The following is a 21,072-nucleotide window of genomic DNA, read 5'->3' on the forward strand; positions in this document are numbered from 1 at the left end:
CCCACCTCCAACAAACATGCCCCTATTGATTTCCCAGCATCCTGAGCCATATAATTCCTTGAGTCAATTTTAGCATTCATGAACTGAAATATATAGATCCTTAGCCCTCATGTATACTCATGTACAGAACTGTAGTTGTAAATATTTTTAGGTTTGTCTCTCCCATTAAAGCGTAAGTTCCTTTTGGGCAGGGAATGCCACATTTCTTTAGTATGTACTTCCAAATTGGCCAAGACAGTGCACTGCACTATGTGGATGCTCAAAAAATAGTTGTTCTACTATTGTTACCACTAAGAGAAGCAGCATGGCTCAGTGGAAAGAGCCCGGGCTTGAGAGTAAGAGGTCATGGGTTTGAATCCCGGCTCTGCCGCTTGCCAGCTGTGTGACTGTGGGCAAGTCACTTCACTTCTCTGGGCCTCAGTTCCCTCATCTGTAAAATAGGGATTAACTGTGAGCCTCACGTGGGACAACCTGATTACCTTGTATCCTCCCCAGTGCTTAGAACAGTGCTCTGCACATAGCAAGTGCTTAACAACTACCGACATTATTATTATTATTACATCTAGTTAGCATCCATAATGGAAGGTCTTTTAGGCTGACTAGAATGTCAAACATTTTGAAAGTTAAGTATTGGTATTTACATATGTAAACACAATAGCATCTAACTGAAAAATTTTTTTGGTACATATTTAAATCATTACTTGATCATGCAAGAGTTTGATAAGCAATAGCTATTTTTAATGGGAATGTGGCACAAGCACACAAATGAGGGAACTGCCACTAGCGTGCTGGGAGAGCAGTATGGGTGAGTCAGCATGAAAACGGAGGAGGTTCTTTTCTGGGTTTTAATCAACTGAGTCGGAATGTGGCTCTAGTATTGCTATATACACTGCGATTTAATGATGTCACACATTATAATAATAATAATGTTTTTTTGTTCATTTGTTACTGTCGTAAGCACTGGGGGGTGTACAAACAAATCAGATTGGACACTGTCCCTGTCCCACATGGGGCTCACAGTCTTAATTCCCCTATTACAGATGAGGGAACTGAGACCCAGGGAAGTGAAGTGACTTCCCCAAGGCACACAATATGCGAGGGGTCCTTGCGATATCCATTAGCCCATGTCCAGCATGGAAGTTTCCACGGCCCAGGATATCAGGTTTTATTTGGTGCTGTGTCAGGGCACCTCCCTCCACATTCCAGGGGACCTAGCTATGACTGTCCTCACAATCAGAAAGAAGGGGAGGTGGATGCCTTCTGCCCATCCAGCTCTACTTACTATACCCTGATTAATAGTTGTTTCTGAGGAAACAGACCCCAGGGGATTCTTGGCTGAGAGACATCGGGCCAATTCATCAGTCCAATTGGAGCCTCAGTGGCCCAACTGTGTAAGCAATGTAAGCTGTGATGGGGATATCTATCCCAGTGCTTAGTACAGTGCCTGGTACATAGTAAGTACCTAACAAATACCATAGAAAAAGACAAATTTAATATATGTCCTATTCACTGTACAGAAGGGTCTCTCCTTTTATGGGCTTTTACACAGAAAGATGACAAGAACTGATGACAGCAGGATGGCCAAAGACCTGCTTTATGCTGAAATGGATACGGTAATTATAAAACGGAAGAAATGGTTCCAATTCCCAGTGAAGGTAAACCTCAGATGATGCAGCAAAGCAGTGCACGGTCGGTTTGCAACAGCAGAAGTTAGGTCAGCCTGCTCTTCAGTCATCAACAATGGGGAGTTTATTGGAGCAGAGGCTCTGTGAGGTTTATGGCTCCAAAAGGGAGAAATTAAAACACTACCAGGTTTGTCTTTACAGACAGATGATGTGGGAAGAATTGTGACACATTAGTCCTAACAGTCACTTTTGTTCATGCATACACAGAAGAGTCATCTACAAAGCTGAAGGATAACTGTAGACAGCAAACTCACATACGCAGTCAAAATAGATGAATAAAGAATTCAGTAATTGTTTACCTACTTCTAATATAGTTTGGATTTATGTTGACTTACTAAAGAGATTTCTGGAAAAGTCTAAGAAAAATTAGTAAAATATTATTGGTTAACTTACATTTCATAGAATTAAAGGTATATTACCCTAAATATATTTTCTTAACATGAGTTAGCATCCATCAAAATTGTAAACACTTAAAGTAAAACTCTATTCTTAAAATAACACTCTCTGTTGCATTAACATTGGTTCCTTATTCCATAGGCAAACAAAGTTTGTGTAAAAGTTAGCAAACCTTAATGTTCAGGATTGAAATTTAAATTCTAGAACTCCCACAGGAATAAAAAAAAGTCTCCTTCTCCTTTTGTTTTATGCAAATGAGCATGTAACTATCCATTCTTATCACAAAGACAGTCATCCCGAAACATCTGCACAAACATGTGCAATATTATTGTTGTTGGAGCAATTGTCCAAGTGTGCATGTTTTTATAACATACCATTATGGTTGGAGTGATGGCCTGGAAAGGAAGAATTCTGAATACAGTATAATGCATCGCCTTAATCGTCTGCCACTGTATAGCAGGAAAAAAAAATGCTTGTTTATCATGGTTCTTCCAGGGTTCAAACGGGAATTGTCTTTGGCCATTGTGAAATTCCGAGCACGTGAAAGGAATTATTTTCCAACCAGTCTGTCTCTGGGCCCAGCACTGTACCCGGTGGTGCCAGATTTAGGTTTCCATTCCCTTGGGCTGGGCCTCAGTGGCCTCGTTATCAAAGTGGCATTTCAGACTTGTGTGGCCAATTTCATCTCTCTTTTTCTCTGAGAGTCCACAGCACTTTATTTGTAATATTGAAAGCCCATTTAAAGTAAGTTCTCCCTCTCCTTCTCTCAGTTGTAAAATCATCTTTCTAGAAATCTCACTGTTTTAGTAATCAGCAAAAGTCTCCAACTTCTTCCAAATACTTTCAAACTGGTAGGTTCTCTTTTATTCCAGGATTTTCCAGTCAGTCGTTGTACGGATGAGAACTCCAACTTCCCGTTTAGAGAAGTTGCCTGGACCTTTCTTTCTGAAGAGATTTGGATGCTTCCCTACCCAGAAGAGTCCACCCAAAGTCCATTCTAGCCTCCTAGCCTTTTCCCCCGACTGCTGCCATATCCGTATCTGGCTAGCATACGTACAAGACACTTCTGGTTGATCCTAAACTGCTGTTTGCATCATCACGTAGCATCCTGATATTCCATGACAGAGTTGTTAAGTCTCACCAGTCATGGCCCACTGAGGAACCTGGTTTTGATTTAAGAAAAGTAGGTATGTTTAGGGCAGCTTTTTCGACGTCCCGGGCCAAAGAGGGCTAAGTAGGGCTACTCAGATGTAACTGAATGCTACTACAGCCTCTGCAGCAACTAAGTGATCAGTGCTTTAGGCAGCCCAATCACATAAGACTTTTTAGTTTTCATTCTTCTATCACCAACATACCCTCTGCACACCGATCACATCTATCCCACCGCCGTCTCCTTACCCATGTCCTCTCTCGGGTCTGAAACTTCCTCCTCCTTTATATAAAAATCATATTATTAGTTAAGTGCTTTCTATGTGCCAAGCCCTGTTCTAAGTGCTGAAGACACATGGCATCTTACTGAGATTTGAACTCCGTCTGCTGGATTCAGAGGCCAGACTGCTAACGATTATACCATATCTGACAGACCAGCACTCTCCCTACCTTCAAAGCTCTCCTAAAATCCCAGCTATTCTAAGAGGCCTTCCCAAACTAATCCCTCCTTCCCCAAACATACCCTCCTGAGTGGATTACGCACTTGGCCGTGTATCCGTTAAGCACTTTGCTACTCACCCCAGGCCCGGAGCACTTACGTACCTATCCTTATATTCTATTATTTCCCCTATCTGTCATTTTTTAAAATTTCTGTCTCCCGCTTTAGACTGCAAATTCTTTATAGGCAGTGATCGTGTCTATAAGCGCTTAGTCCGGTGCTCTGCATACAGTAAGTGTTCAATTAATACCGCTGATTCATTCATGCTTTCACTCGTATTTATTGATTGATTGACTGATCCTCCTACCATCAGATGGACAACTGCTTGAGTTGTTTTTCCAATAGGGGAGATGGACTGTGTTGAGTCATCCACACTCTGACCAAGTCCATTTTGCAAAACTGCTGGCATCCTGTGGGCATGGAGCAGACGGTCCTTGTGTGCCCTTCCCATCAGTGGCTGTTCTCACTATGCCTCTGTCTGCTATTTTTGATGCGGTCGATTGGAGTACTAGCTTCCACTGTGAAAACTTTTGGGATCTCTGCTTTGTAAAGGAATACTGTGTGATTTGAAAACTACTGAATGAAGTGATCAGAAAGAGATTGAATTAAAGGGATTGACAGGTTGAAATTGAGAAAATTTTGAAGAAAAACTCAATTTGGGGGCCCGGGAAACACCATCCTTAATCTGCTGATTTAGGATTTATGAGAAGTAGCATGGCCTGGTGAAAAGAGCATGGGCCTGGGAGTCAGAAGACCTGGGTTCTAATCCCAGCTCCATCACTTGTCTACTGTGTGACTTGGGCAAATCACTTAACGTCTCTGTGACTTAGTTACCTCATCTGCAATGTAGAGATTAATTACCTGTTCTCCCTCCTGCTTAGAATGAAAGCCCCATATGGGACCTGACTCTCTTGTAAGTATCCCAGTGTTTAGTACAGTGTTTGGCACATCATAAGTGCTTAACAAATACAACAATTATTATTACCATTATTACTAGTAGTAGTAGATATGATTCATATAGCATCACATATACCTAGTCATTGTTACATTTAAGCCTCCTTTAGCATCGGAAGAAACCTTCTAATGATTTCCATAACTCTATGAAAATAAATAAAATAGGTTGGAAAAAATATATAGGTCTAGGACAATCTTAGAAACCTATTTCTCATGGGTTCTAATTCCCTTTCCCCCTTCCCTTAACAAGAAAAAATAAAACCCAAGTGATTCTTATTTTTGTCAAAGTTGAATACCAAAAGGGATCACTCAATAGCCACTAGTCCAATTAAACAATATTGCCAGGGAAAGATTTAGGGAAAAATAACCTTTGTTTTAAGTTGCATAGAAAAATTGTATCCTGGTTGGTGTGTGTAAATATGTGTCCTGTGGAGCAAATTGTGATCTCGTGGGAATAAAAGAGGTGGAAAGTCTTAGAAAACACTGGAGATGAAGAGTCATTGCTCTCAACAATGGCCAAGGACCTGACAGTCAAATGACTTATTTTACTTGTTAGAAAGCCAAAGAAGGTCACACTTGAAAAGGTAATTCCATAATGAGTACTTCTGACCATGGGTAATCATACTCTATCAACGTGATCTTGAAAAATCAATAATATAAAGTAATCAATATTCAAGACCACTCATGTTCAGAAACAGAATATGCCTCCTCCCAACAATCTTAACATATACTTCTTTATTATGCTTGTCATTTTTCTCCAATTTATCTAATAATCCCACATTAATACCACTTTTGTAGGCAAATTCAGGCTGAAGTCATAGTGACCACCCAAGTGAGATAAGAAGTATTCCCTTTTGCAGCCCATAGGGATTATGTAGATAGTAAGTTAATATTGATAATCATCCATGTCCCACAGAGACATCCTTCAAAATTCAAAGAGTGTATTTGTGTGGGTGAGTGTGAGTAGATACAAGTATAAATATGTTCTACTGGACTAAGAACAGACAATAAATCAACTACGCAGTACCTAGCAAAGAACTTAATTAATCTAACATAGTAGATGGAAACCTTCATTAGTTTTCTGCTTAGGACAACATACTTCTTGAAAACATAATAATAATAATAATAATGTTGGTATTTATTAAGCACTTACTATGTGCAGAGCACTGTTCTAAGCACTGGGATAGATTCAGGGTAATCAGGTTGTCCCACGTGAGGCTCACAGTTAATCCCCATTTTACAGATGAGGTAACTGAGGCACAGAGAAGTCAAGTGACTTGCCCACAGTCACACAGCTGACAAGTGGAAGAGCCGGGAGTCGAACCCCTGACCTCTGACTCCAAAGCCCAGGCTCTTTCCACTGAGCCACACTGCTGCTTGTTGGGGTCAGGGAACATGCCTGCTAATTCTGTTGTATTGCATTCTCCCAAGCACTTAGTACAGAGCTCTGCACATAATAAGCTCTCAGTAAATATGATTGATGGATTGATATTTCCAAATTCCACTGTGTTCAAGGGCAGTAGAATGCACACCCTGAGAAAGTTTTAAGAATGTTTAATTGCCCAATAAGCTTTAAATGGTTAAGAAACATTAAACCCTAGTAAAGATGGAGAAACCTGGCCTGTTTGGACCCAAATATTTCAGGTTTGTTAACTCTCCTGATAATCCACCCCTCTTTCTTTTTCTGTGGACAAAATCATAACAGCTGCTGTTCACAAATCACGGACTGGTGACCACAGTTCTAGTATGAGTCACCTAGAATAACCCCAGAAGGATGCATTCAGCATCCAAGATTCAATATGAATTTTGGAAATTGAAATGGACTGCCAAAATTTCTGAAGCCATTTTTTAATATACAAGGACAACTTCAGCACTTTCTTCATAAGGGGCTTCTCAAAGACTATCTTCTGGTCACTTTAAACCCTAGAAAATATCTGTCTCTATTTAGATCTTACCCATTATTGTCAAAATGCTGTTTATTCCCCCAGGCCTGGAACTCTCTCTCCTCCTATATGTAACAGATCTTAGTTTTCCACATCTTCAGAGTCCTAAAATTCCCCTCATTCAATATTCCTTCAGTTAATCCCCATCTCCTATTTAGCCTGTCAGTCCCATTAGAGTGTAATCAAATTGTGGAGAGGGAGTTTATCTCTGGCTTCTGTTATAATTTCCAAGCACATAATTCAGAACATTTCCACCAGTAGTGCTCTGTTACTACTATTACTTCTACTACTAATAATAATAATGTTGGTATTTGTTAAGTGCTTTGTAGGTGCCGAGCACTGTTCTAAGCACTGGGGTAGATACAGGGTAATCAGGTTGTCCCATTTGAGACTCACAGTCTTAATCCCCATTTTACAGATGAGGGAACTGAGGCACTGAGAAGTTAAGTGACTTGCCCAAAGTCACACAGCTGACAGGTGGTGGAGCCAGAATTAGAACCCATGACCTCTGACTCCTAAACCCGTGCCCTTTCCATTGAGCCACGCTGCTTCTTCTACTACTACACTAAAAGTAATAATAGCAACAATAATAACACTTGCTAAGCAGGCACTTACCATGTGCCAAGCACTGTACTACGCACTGTGAAAGACACAGTATATTCAGGTCAGACCCAGTCCCCGAAGCACATGAGACTCAAAGTCTAATTAGGAGGGCCAACGGGTATTTAATCCCAATTTCACGGATGAGGAAACCAAGGCTCGGACAAGTTAGCTAAGTTATTTCTGTTTAGAGAAGCAGTGTGGCCTAATGGAAAGAGCGTAGGTGGGAGTCAGAGGACTTAGTTGAAATCCTGGTCCCATCACTAGTCTGCTGTGTGATTTTAGACAAATCATTTAACTTCTCTGTGACTCAGGTACCTCATCTGTAAAATGGGGATTAAGACTGTGAGCCCCATGTGGGACAGGGACTGTGTCCAATCTCTGATTATATTATATCTATCCTAGCCCTTAGTAAAGTGCCCGGCACATAGTGAATGTTTAACAAACACCATTAAAAAAACACACCAAAAGTGGTGGAGCTGGGATTACAATCCAAGTCCTCTGACTCCCAGGCAATTATTACTATCGCTACTAGATCTCCAAATCGCTAATTCCCATAAATTTATAAACAGTCCCTCTCAGAGAGGAACATGAGAGATTTCAACAATGTATAACCACAATATCCAAGAGTTCGGTAGGGAGGCAAAATGAAATCAAAGTGGTAATTTCCAAATGATACTAAAGCACATGAAATGGTTCCTCACAAAGAAAGATTATACACCTATGCTCAGAGAATCCTTCTCCAACCTATAGGAAGTAATGCTCTCAGTGTAAAAAAAAACTCATAAATTCACCAGAATACAAATCCTATCAATCATTCAATCAATGATATTTATTGAGCGCTTACTGTGTGTAGAGCACCGTATGATATGCTTGAGAGAAAACAATACGTTAGCGTTGGTAGACAAGTCGCCTGCCTACAGGGTGCACAAAATCTACAGGGGAAGGCAGCCATTAAAATAAATGACAAGACCCAGGAATGGAATTCAAGACCGAACTGAGCTGAGAAAATAGATTCATCATCTTTTCTGGAAGAAAGTCTTATAATTAGGTAGGTATGTATCCTCATTTAAATACAAATTCGCACATTTCTGGTTAATGAATAAACATTTCCATTTCTCAAGATAAAATTAATGACTCATTTCGGTGACACTCAAGTACTCACAGCTATAAATATTTCATTGTGTTTCCCAAACTAGTGTTTTTTGGCAGTCTGATATTGAAGAGGGAATACACTATTGCCAATCCTAAAGATGCCTGTGTATTATTACTGGAACTCAAGATGCAGCAAAGAAGGAAACGGAGTGAAATTTGTTTGTAGAAGAGCCAGGTGGAAAGCAGCCAAGTCTGGAAAATGTTGTTCAGTAGACTCAGAACGGAGAAAACCCTGGACCGGACATTCCTAATGGCGCCTGGGGGGAGCTGGTTTCCCTGGCACGGTACCTTAATCCTTCATGACTTTGACCCAATCCCTCAGAGTGATAGTGATATATTTCCTGTTGTCCTTGATCATTTGAAAAGCTGATAAGTGAAGCAACAGGAAAGGTGCATTCAGTTTGGACTCTATAGGAATCATCAACTTTAATTTATTCTTTTACAAGTATCTGCATCAGTCATCCCAGGAGGCTTGAAAGAATGCTGAGCAGGTTGCCCTAATCATCATCATCATCACTGTAATACTTTTTGAGCACTTATTATGTTTTGAGCTCTACATTAAGCACTGGGATAGATAAAAAACAATCGGGTTGGATGCAGTTCCCATCCCACCTGAGGTTCACAGTATAAGGAGGGGGAAAACAGACATTCAATTCCTATTTTACAGAAGAAGAAATGGAGGTGCAGAAAAGTGACTTACCCAAGTTCACATAACATGCAAGAGGCAGAGCCAGGATTAGAACCAGGTTCTCTTACTCTCAGTTCCACACTCTTTCCATTAAGCCACGCTGCTGCCTCCCTACGCAACGAGAAGGAGGTTGGCCTAGTGGATAGAGCAAGGCCCCGGGAGTCAGAAGGATCTGAGTTCTAATCCCGGCCCTGCTACTCATCTGCTGTGTGACCTTGAGCGAGTGACTTCACTTCTCTGTGCCCAACCTTTTCATTCATTCATTCACTAGTATTTATTGAGCGCTTACTATGTGCAGAGCACTGTACTAAGCGCTTGGAATGAACAAGTCGGCAACAGATAGAGACAGTCCCTGCCGTTTGATGGGCTCACGGTCTAATCGGGGGAGACGGACAGACGAGAAAGATGGCAATAAATAGAGTCGAGGGGAAGAACATCTCGTAAAAACAATGGCAACTAAATAGAATCAACCTGACAATCTGGTATCTACCTCGGTGCTTAGGACCGTGCCTGGCACAGAGTTAGCACTTAAGAAATACCATTAAAAAACCCCCTAACCAACTACCTTCTTCGGGAGGGACAGACCATCAAATAACTTTCCATTCTACTTTGACAAATTGGAGCTGCTTAAGGACTGCTTTGTCATCCACCCTTTGCTATTCCCTGTCTGTGAAGCAAGGCACAGCAAATACTGCTTCTATGATGGAGCACTTGTGCTCACGGGTCCTGTGTATCAACATCTGGAGATGGGTACTCTGCCTTGTGAGTAGTGTTTACGGGCCAGCCCACGGCTAAGGGCTATTTAGCCCTTACTATGTGCAGAGAACCTGTACTAATTGTACAATACAACAGAATTAGCAGACACATCCCCTTCCCATTAGAAGCTTACAGTCAAAAGAGGGAGACAGACATTACGAAAAGAGCTGTGCATTGCCTCTGATTGCCCTTGAATGCTTACTGTGTGCAGAGCACTGTGCTAAGTGCTTGAGAGAGTATGCTGTAACAAAGTTAATAATAATAACGTTGGTATGTGTTAAGCGCTTACTATGTGCACAGCACCGTTCTAAGCACTGGGGTAGACACAGGGTAATCAGGTTGTCCCACGTGAGACTCACAGTTAATTCTCATTTTACAGATGAGGGAACTGAGGCACAGAGAAGTTAAGTGTCTTGCCCACAGTCAGGCAGCTGACAAGTGGCAGAGCCAGATTTTGAACCCATGAACTCTGGCTCCCAAGTCCGGGCTCTTTCCACTGAGCCACGCTGCTTCTCTTGGTAGACATGATTCCCTACCAACAACAAGCTTACGGTCTAGAGAAAGTTCACTAGAAGTAAAAAAAAACTCACCTAGGGGAGCTTAAAATCTTATTAGAGAGACAGACTCACAGTTAACGTTAGAAGGAAAAGGGAGATACAATTGGTTATTTAAAAAGATTGGAAAGATGAATCAGTAAATGAATAAGTGGCTGAGCAGGCTAGTATGTCCACAGATGTGGCCAAAATCTATTTGACAGTGAATGAGCCTGGTCTTCAAAAGACTTCTTTGCCAAAGCATAGAGTGCTTCTCGGGTATGAAAAGATAATGTAGAAGGAGGATAAAGGGCTAGGAAAAAGGGAAGGGACAGGAGTAGGAGGGGAAGGCAGTCAAACAGATCTGCCACAGAAGCAGCTTTAGAAGCTTCCCTGACTAAGCCCTCATTTCCTCTTCTCCCACTCCCTTGTGCATCGACCTTGCACTTGGATTTGCACTCTTTATTTATCCCACCCTTGGCCCACATCACTTATGTACACATCCGTAAGTTATTTTAATACCCGTCTCCCACTCTAGACTACAAACTGTAAGTGTTCCCTTGGTGTGGGCAGGGGATATGACTACCAACTCTATTATAGTATACTCTCCCGAGCACTTAGTACAGTGCTCTGCAAACAGTAAGAGTTCAATAAATACGATGTACTGATTGACTGAATGACTGATTGATTAGAACCATTACTAATACAACCTGACCGAGGGGCAAGAACATTCAAAAGCTAATCGTGAGTTTTACTGACGTGGTCTTGAGACGTCCTAACATTTGGCTGAGGTTGGAGAAATTTTGAATTTGGACTCACTTTCGGCCAAGACTTATTACATGACCCTGGGTAAGAAATCAGTGAGGAAATGAATGACCTCATAATTAAGTGATAATCCAGAAAATATGGGTATCCCAACTCAATTGCTATGGATCCAGATCCACGTCTGCAAGGCTATCGAATGACTGTGTTGGTGTATGATGGTGTGTTCCTTTCTAGACAGTGACATTTAAAGACTAGGGACACACAAGGACACTACCACCCTTATTTACTGGTCAACCTTTTGAAGAATGATAATAATAATGATGATGATGGTATTTAGTAATTGCTTACTCTGTGCCAAGCACTGTTCTAAGTGCTAGGGTAGATACAGGGTAATCAGATTGTCCCACGTGGGGCTCACGGTCTTAATCCCCATTTTACAGATGAGGTCACTGAGGCACAGAGAAGTTCAGTGACTCGCCCAAAGTCACATAGCTGAAAAGTGGCGGAGCTGGAATTAGAACCCATGACCTCTGACTCCCAAGCCCATGCTCTTTCCACTGAGCCACGCTGCTTCTCTCCATCACCGATAGCCCCGGATCCTCCACTACACAAACAGACTCGGAGCCGGGTGGAATACCAGCTCGTGACAGAGCTCTTACCAGTTCCCTGCCAAGAAGCATCACTGACGGGGCTGTCCGACCGAACACGGGCAGTGAGAAGATCACGGATCTTGGAGTGGCCACATCCTGTGGGGAAGATAGGCCCATGCCAATAGCAAAAGGCTTCGATCCACTCAGGATAACTCAGGGCAACAACCCCAAGGTTCATACTGTTTTCAGGGGGCAGAGAGGAGGGTTGGGATGGTTGTCAATGGAGTACAGTGCTCAGGGAGTCAGGAAGAGGAAGGAAGCTGACATTCTCTTCCTCCCTCCAGAACTGCAGTTCCCCACCCTTGTCACCGCTCTCAGGGCTCTCTGGAAAACTAGGATTCAGAGAAGGACTCACAGTTGAACCGTCACTGAGGCTGAGGCTGGCAAAACTTCCCTCTCCCACCACTTTCCTCCATCTTTTCTCCAAGCTCTCACCGTCACTTTTTTTTTAAAATGGCATCTGTTAAGCACATATTACTGTGTCAGGCACTGTTCTAAGTGCTGGCATAGATACAAGGTAATCAGGTCGGATGTAGTCCATGTCCCACCTGGGGTTCACAGTCTTGATCCCCATTTTGCAGATGAGGCAACAGAGGCACAGAAAAGTTAAGCAACTTGCCCAAAGTCACACAGCAGACATGTGGCGGAGCCAGGATTAGAACCCAGGTACTTCTGACTCCCAGGCCCGTGCTCTATCCACTAGGACACTCTGCCTTCCCGTTTGCTTCCAGACCCCTGCACTTCACTCCACACCACTCTGTTTCACCACCTCACCATATCCTCCTCTGAAAATCAATCTTGACTTTTAGCTGTGAAACAACAAATAAAGATTTGTTAACTGGTTAGAGAGTAACTTGACCTCCTGGCCCTCAAAGCTTGTTCCACCTTTGAATGACCAGACAGCCAAACCTCTGACCTTTGATTGCGGTTCTCATCCACTGTCTCCTCAACCCTTTCCCAAGTGTCTTCACTCAATGCTAGAGTTTTGTCATTCCAAAGAAACTAACAGATCTGCTAGCAATCTTCTGTAAATTAGGCTTCTTAGGTTTGTAGGGTGGGGGAGGTAAAATTAACAATGGATTTTATAATGAATCACTTAGCACGCCAAGTGGGGATTGTTTTTAAAGCCTATCAACTATGAAAATGTTATTATTTATTCTACTGCTTTCAATAATTAACTGGAATGTTAACGATATCACTGACATTAATATCAAATCAGCAAACAGATGTTAGTAAATTAGAATCTACGGAAGAAATTAACTCACGTTTTATTTCCGCGGAAGTCACAGCGGCGGCTTTATTTGGCTGTCATACATTCAATACGTTGTTGCATTTTCTCTGGCACTAACAGTGGCATAGGATAGCACTGTATCTGCCCAGTCCCTAGAAGGTTTGGAGGTCAATATGAACTGCTTCTCCGAATCAGCAAAGTACTACCGATCGACGTTTTGTCTTGGAAGTCGGAGGTTACGTACCCATCGACACCTGCCCAATCCCACACTCATACAAGGAGATATCAGTGATGCAGTGACCCAGAATTGCGTACTGCCACTGAATTCTGCGTCCTGGGTAGCGAACTGTTTAACGATGCCAGGACAGACAAGGGAGTAGAGAAGCAAACCAGGAAAGATGGTGTGCAAGCTACGTGTCCTTAGAAAAACTGGAAAGAGAGAGTTGGATATAACCAGAGTATCAAGATTCGGATAAAACTGAAGACGCGCAAGGCAAATGTGAGATCCAAGATTATTTACAGCTGCAACTCCTGGACCTACAATGTTCAACTACCTTTGTACATTACTGAACACCATCTACAGGGACAAGAGTGCGAACAATGAAGTCAGAGCTCCAATGTAGATGCAGTGCTCCTGATATCTCATTTCTACAGGGTGGGAAATGTGAGGAGAATGGATAACAGCAGGATTCTCCAAGAGCTGTTGTAAGGTGAGCCAAAACGGACTAACTGTAAGCAGATTCTTTAGAGAAATGAAGAATGAAGAGAAATCTCAAATCATGTCACATAACAGTAGACAGCTGTAGAACACAGATCAGCCTGATGAGCAGCAATTACAGCCTCAGCCAATTTAGGAAGGTCATAACATCGAGGTGGAAAAATAAAAAAGCGCACCAGGCACTGTGGGTAGCAAATGCAACAATGCAGCAAGGGATAATCTCTACGGCACATAATGAGGAAGGAATTGTCAGTCACACATCATTCCTATCAGTGACACACACACTGAGAGAATCTCACAGACAGTAACTTCATCTTCAAGCCTGAAAGACACTATTTATACAACCAGATACGTTTGTGCATGTGTGTGGGTGTTTGTACAGTTGTAATCGAATGAAGAGCATAAGTAGATTCCCAAAATATATATCATGAGTGAAAGAATGGGACCTGGGGTGGAGTATTGGAACAGAACTTTTTTTCATTCTTCACATACCTATTCCTTCCAGAGGGCCCAGTCTGAGCAGGAGGAAAGCTAGGTCATTAAGGGATGACCAGTAACTGGGAGGTTGGGGGGAAGGGAGAAGAAAGGAAAGACCTGGATGTGCCCGTATCTTGGGCAGTGGTCCACCTCAAGGACAGCTAGTGGAAGTCACCAGGGTCAGTAACGAGCAGGGGGCCAGTCCTTGACACTTTCACCCTGGTTTAGGGTGAGAATTGGAATTACCTCTCTCTCCTTCTCTCACAAAGTGATTCTTCCTACGTGCCACAATCCCAGTACAGCATCAGAACAGTGCGATAGTAATCAGAATCCCCCTCCTCTTTTCTCCTCCTCCTCCTCTTCCACACCCTGAGGAGAGAGCTGGGGCTGGGGAAGGCAGGAGTTGGGGCATGGTCCAGGTGGGAGGGGTACGGCAGTACAAGTAGTTTTTAGCTGAATCTAATGAACAGCTGCTGTCATGGCTGCCGCTCCCCTTGTCCTATCTGGATGAAATAGCTCCTCCACTACACTGAAAGCTCCTTGAGGGCAGAGATCATCTCAGCCAATCAATCAATCAATCAGTGATATTTATGGAGCACTTACTGTGAGCTGAGCATTGTACTAAGTGCTTGGGAGAGTACAATATAAGTCAGTTGGTAGACACGGTCCCTGTCCACAAAGAGCTTACAGTCTAGACGGGGAGACTGTCACTAAAATAAATCACAGATATGTAATGTACAGAGTGCTCTGGGGCAAAGGGTGGGGTGAATCTAAGGCACAAAACAAACACGAGGGCAACGCAAAAGGGAGACGGAGTAGAGGAAAGACCTCTTAGTGGAGATATGATTTTATAAGGGCTCCCAATTGCTTACTACAATCAGTCAATCGATCGTGTGTATTGAGTACTTACTGCATGCAGAGCACTGTATTAAGCACTTAGGAGAATTTACAATTATTAATTTATTACTGTCTGTCTCCCCCTCAAGACTGTGAGCTCACTGTGGGCAGGAATGTGTCTGTTTGTTGTTATACTGTACTCTTCCAAGTGCTTAGTACAGTCCTTTGCATACATATGATTGAATGAATGGATTTGCATTACAACAATATAACAGACACAGTCCCTCCCCACAACGAGCTTACAGTCTAGAGGGAGAGAGAGATATTATGATAAATAAATGAATTACAGATATGCAGGCAAGTGCTGTGGGGCTGAAACTGGGCAGGATTGAGGGGGGAACCTGCTGAATGAAGGGAGCAAACCAGGGTGATGCGAAAGGGCGTGGGAGAAAACAAAATGAGGGTTTAGTCAGGGAAGGCCTTTTGGAAGAACTGTGCCTTCAGTAAGGCTTTGAAGGTGGGAAGAGTAATTATCTGTCCTATATGAAGAGGGAGGGTGTTCCGGGCTACAGGCAGGATGTGGGTCAATTTATTTATTTATTGCTTACCGTGCTCTGTAATAGTAATAACGACTATGGTACTTGCTGTACATAGTGAACATTCAATAAATACCACTGATTAAAATAAGAGAACCCATCAGTATTCTCTATCACTCCTCCTCTATACTTCTCCTTGAGGAAAGAAAGAAGGTGGGATAGGAAACAGGGACTCCTGTGGCAGAGTTTTGGGAAACCCTACGTAGAACTGACCACAGTCTGATCTCTTTGGGCACTTAAGGACCAGGGACCACACAGTGCTCCTAGAATCCAGAAACATCAGTTTGGAAAGGGAGGAGGAGAGCCTCAGGACATAGCCCAGAAACCCCTGCCTGAAGCTCTGTTTGGGATTTAGCCTCTTAGATAGTACTGTTTATTAATAATAATAATAGTATTTGCTAAGTGCTTACTATGTGCCACGTACTCTACTTAGAGCTGGGGTAGATACGAGTAAATCGGGTTGGGCACAGTTCCTGTCCCACATGGGACTCACAGTTTCAATCCCCATTTTACAGATGAGGTAACTGAGGCACAGAAAAGTGAAGTGACTTGCCCAAAGTCACCCAGCAGATAAGTGGCAGAGCGGGGATTAGAACCCATGACCTTGTGACTCTATCCACTAGGCCACGCTGCTTCAGCTCCTCTCTCTAGGTCTCCACAGTGCTCTGCACACGGTAAGAACTCAATAAATACCATTGATTGACTGATATAGTTTAGTCTAAGCATATCTAGCCCCTTACTGGCTTCTGGCCCGGGATCCACAACGGGCAAATAACACTCGACTCATTTCATGCTTCTGGCTATTAGTGAAGTGAGATCTCCCCATGTAAGTGGCAGCCAAGAGCCTGGGAGATGCAAGAGAATATTGAGGTTTTTGCTTGTGGGACCAGTTGGGAGAGGGAAGAGAAGCCTCACCCCAGTGCATCCTCTCTAAACCACTCCAGCGATGCTCAAGTGGCTATCAGAGATCGCAGAGGTGACAGGCATTGCAGGAAGGTTAGTGAGTTGTGTAGCAGAGGGGAATGGGCATAACGCTCCATCTCCATGAGGACAGCAAAATGCAGGGAGGGAGGAGGCCCAGTTAACAGAAGGTTTAAAGGGTGGAAAGATGGAGGATCCCAGGCTGGAGGGTAGGCCCAGGTTTGGGGTGGCTTAAAAGATGGAATCAGGAAGGGTCCCTAGGTGGCAAAACAGGAACCCAACCCTGGTACGCGGAGGGCTCTCTCGGAAGGAGAAAATAGCAGAAGGACACACAGCAGATTGGGAACGAGAAACCGAAAGGAAGCAGAAAGGGGCCCAAGTCATAGAAAAATAATGAAGGTAACAGCAGCACCCTACTACTGAGAAGCAGTGTGAATTAGCTGGAAAGAAGATGGGTTTGGGAGTCAGAGGACCTGGGTTCTAATCCCAGCTCTGCCACGTGTCTGCTGTGTGACCTTGGATAAATCGCTTCACTTCTCTGTGCTTCAGTTCCCTTATCTGCAAAATGGGGATTCAATACCTGTTCTCCCTCCTAATTAGTCTGTGAGCCCCATGTGGGACCTCATGATCTTGTGTCTACCACAGTGCTTAGTACAGTGCTTGACGCATAGTAAGCACTTAACAAATACCACAATTATTATTATTAATGGTAGTATTTATTAAGTGCTTCCTGTGAGTGAAACTCTTTTCTAAGTGCTGGGAAAGTATACACAGGAGGGAATTAGCTTTTGAGACTGTGAGCCTGTTGTTGGGCAGGGATTGTCTCTGTCTGTTGCCGAACTGTACATTCCAAGTGCTTAGTACGGTGCTCTGCACACAGCAAGCACTCAATAAATACGATTGAATGAATGAATGAATTAGTCACAGTCTCTGTCCCTAGGTCCAGATTAGAAGGAACTATTCAGGGGATTGGGATTTAAAGAAATGAAGAAAAAACATGGTACATGGGGGATGCAAATGATTGACAAGGGAAAGAATCCAAGAAAAAACTTTTTTTAAAAAAGCAATCAAAGAAAGAAAAGATTCTCTGTACTACTCTGCATGCCTTATGTACCTTTAGCTTCATTCTCTGAACCCACAGTCCTTCTCTCCCTCACCTTCTTTCTCCATGACCTCTGTACAAACACCAGGATGCAGGAGATCCACACTGATGGTGAAGTTCACCTCTGCCCCAAAAGGCCAAATTTGAATCCAAAGCCCCAGCCACAGTGGCGACCCAATATCTCGTGTTATTATTGGACTTAATGTTTGCAACACCTGGGGCTGTTTTCTCTATTCCCTCTTAGTTGCTCATACCTTATAAAAGCTTTTGCTCCAAGAGAGACACTACTTTCCTGATAGCTCCTTGACAGACCACCCTGGCTCTGTCCGCCTGAGGTCACTCAGAGAGACTCTTGGGTCGGTGCTAAATTCCGTTTCTTACTGGTAAATAAATGTCACTTACTTGTCTTTGCTGGGACTGTGACCCTTCAGTCCTTTAGTTTTTTTTCTAAGTTTGTCTCTTGCAGAAAACAATTTCTCCATGGAAGAAATGGAACGTAAGCTCCTGAAGGTTGTTCAAACTTCTCAATCAAATAATATTGTCATGTTAAAAGAGTTTCAGGAATTTGAACGTTCAACTTCTGCTCTTGGGGCTCGTTGAGTTGTAAAAATCAGCTTTCCTCTTTCAGGTTTTGGAGACCTTTGTAAATGAGGACTAAAAAGGGCTACGTTGATTAGCTCCTGCTTCTCTCTGTGGCCTTTGGCTGCATCAGAGGAACTTGAAATTCATCATTTAATTTCTCTTTTTCCCAGAATCATGGCACCTACAGAATCCATTTCTCACCTTGCTGGTTTTGAAATAAAAACACCTGGATCTATGTCCTTACCTGGCAGATGTGATGAAGGGAAGAGACGATGGGCAGGGAAGCAGTCATGAGACAGACTTCAAATTTCAATTTCACTCTGCAATCAGAGTGAGACCCATCATACCCTCCCTATCACTCTTTCTGAAAATTAGGAGTATTTAAACCCAGAATTTAATGCAATGGCCTCCACGGAATTTTCCAGGGCCACATTCGTAACACTGGAATGTAATGTGGATTTCATTTATGCATCTTTACAAAGCCCATGCATACTTTTCCCAAGTAATTTTCGAGTCGCAGTTTGATTCTAGGTACCTTGAAGCTTGCTATTTCTATTTCTTCCTTAGAATTTTCCTCCATCCTGTGGAATCAATCCTGCCCCCTAAATCCAAAGTTCAGGTTGACGTGTGCTCATCAAACCCAATCAGTCAATTGGAGGTATTATGCACTCACTGTGTGCAGAGCACTGTACTAAGCACTTAGGAAAGTACAGTATACCAATGTAACAGACATACTGCCTGTCCACAATCTAAGGTGTTTACTGAGGTGGCTTTTGATGTTCTGATGGTTAGGAGGTTATTGAGGAGCACGGTGGCTTAGTGGAAAGAGCACGGGTTGGGAGTCAGAGGTCATGGGTTCTAATCCAAGCTCCACCACTTGTCTGCTGTATGAACTTGGGAAAGCCATTTAATAATAATAATGTTGATATTTGTTAAGTGCTTACTATATGCAGAGCACTGTTCTAAGCGCTGGGGTAGATGCAGGGTAATCAGGTTGTTCCACGCGACGCTCACAGTTAATCCCCATTTTACAGATGAGGTCAGTGAGGCACCGAGAAGTTAAGTGATTTGCCCACAGTCACACAGCTGACAAGTGGCAGAGCCGGGATTCGAACCCATGATCTCAGACTCCCAAACCCGGGCTCTTTCCACTGAGCCAAGCTGCTTCTCTTTAACTTCTCTGTGCCTCAGTTACCTCGTCCGTAAAATGGGGAATAAGACTGTAGGCCTCACGGGGGACAACATGATTACCTTGTATCTTCCCCAGCACCTAGAACAGTGCTTGGCACATAGTAAGCGCTTAACAACACCTTCATCATTATTATTGTTATTACTGGTGCTTCTGTTCAGTGAATATGTCCACAGTCACTTCTCGATTACCACATCGTCTCCCTCTCTCCCCGTCCGAGATATCATGTGCGTACCCAGAGGAATCCCTTAGATTATATCTCTGACCATCAGCAGGATTGGAAAGACTTTCAGATAATTGCAGTCTACTGAGATGCTGAGTGTTGGACCAATCTCTGGCTCAACTATTCTAAACTTAAACTACACATACAACCAGCCCGTCTATATGAAGACACTGTCATCTCGGAGTCCCTCACGCTAAAGAACTCACGTTGCGGTACTCAAATTCTTCAGACACCACATCAAGCTGCATCCAGATGGATCAGAGTCGTCGGAAGACTGTTCACTAATTCTACTGTCATGTTCCATCCAAAACAGGTAATGAAAACATGTGTTCTGTCAGAACGAAGCGTACCGCCTATGTAATGGAAAATTGCGTCCAAACCATTAATCAGGCTAAATGACAGAGTCCTGGAGCATAATGAAAGCTTTACGCAGCTTTGAGGTAACATCACAGCCACCCTAAGAGAACGAAAAATTCACAGCTCCAAGTATAAACAAAACAGCAAATATCCTCCTCGACATTATCCACCAGGCTGCCATCAGAAAGATGTTGAGAGTTCTGTGTTCAAGGAGCCAGATGGGTCCAATTACTAATTATACCAGCCAATCCAGGTGCTTTACAAAGGAAGGACTAATTTAGAGTTTTCATTTTCTAAGACGTCCCTTGGTGAGAACAGCATAGTTTAACCAACGATCTACACTGAATCCTTTTTGAGCCGAACATAATCTTATCTTTCCATTACAGTTATCCTTAAAAGAACGCTATGCCTAGAATATGTACGCATGCCGAATCAGGGTAAAATATAGCAACTTTTAGTATAGACTTACACTGGCGGAACAGTCCTGGGTATTTTACTATTCGGTCATAGATCAGTTTAAGTGAACGAAGTGCGAGCCCAGGTTGAATTCTGCCAACAGAGAAGTAAAGTATTATTCAAGCAGAGTTGTGCTCTAGGACTCCCCCCGAAATGTGACCTTAGTGGCCCCCAGTTGTCAGTTGATGCTGGGATGCATTACCCGGTCAGTAGAAAAACACAGTGCACTGCAGCGCATTACACCGAATAGGTGTAAACGAATCTGACTTTGAGATGACAACTCAGCTGGGGAAAGAAAGAAGAAATGGGAAGATAGGAGTTGGGGAAAAACACATAAATAAATGTTCTCCCAACGTGAGGCACTTTGGAGATGCTGCACGTACATTTTCATACAGACATCCCCAAGGCAAGTAGTCCACGTTACGATGGAAAAACTGTCAAAGAAATCTCCACGACTTAAAATGAAGGCATCTGCCTTTCTGATCCAGTACACAGATTTGAAATTCATCCAAGCCACCTCAGGAAATCTGACTCGTCCCTTTTTAAAATTCTGGCTTCAAAGCCTCAAACGTTGCCAGTCCCGGAGGCCGGGTGATCCCTGTTAGTAGAG

At 43.0% G+C, this 21,072-nt stretch overlaps 1 protein-coding gene across 1 annotated transcript in view; it reads right to left on the minus strand.

Annotated features, from left to right (window-relative positions):
* The window catches only part of CCSER1 (coiled-coil serine rich protein 1), a 409,129-nt gene that overhangs the window by 75,411 nt on the left and 312,646 nt on the right, over positions 1-21,072 (minus strand). The gene's annotated exons all lie outside the window — the stretch shown is intronic.

Source organism: Ornithorhynchus anatinus, chromosome 12 (genome assembly GCF_004115215.2).
Source record: "Ornithorhynchus anatinus isolate Pmale09 chromosome 12, mOrnAna1.pri.v4, whole genome shotgun sequence".
In the NCBI taxonomy this organism is placed as follows: domain Eukaryota; kingdom Metazoa; phylum Chordata; class Mammalia; order Monotremata; family Ornithorhynchidae; genus Ornithorhynchus; species Ornithorhynchus anatinus.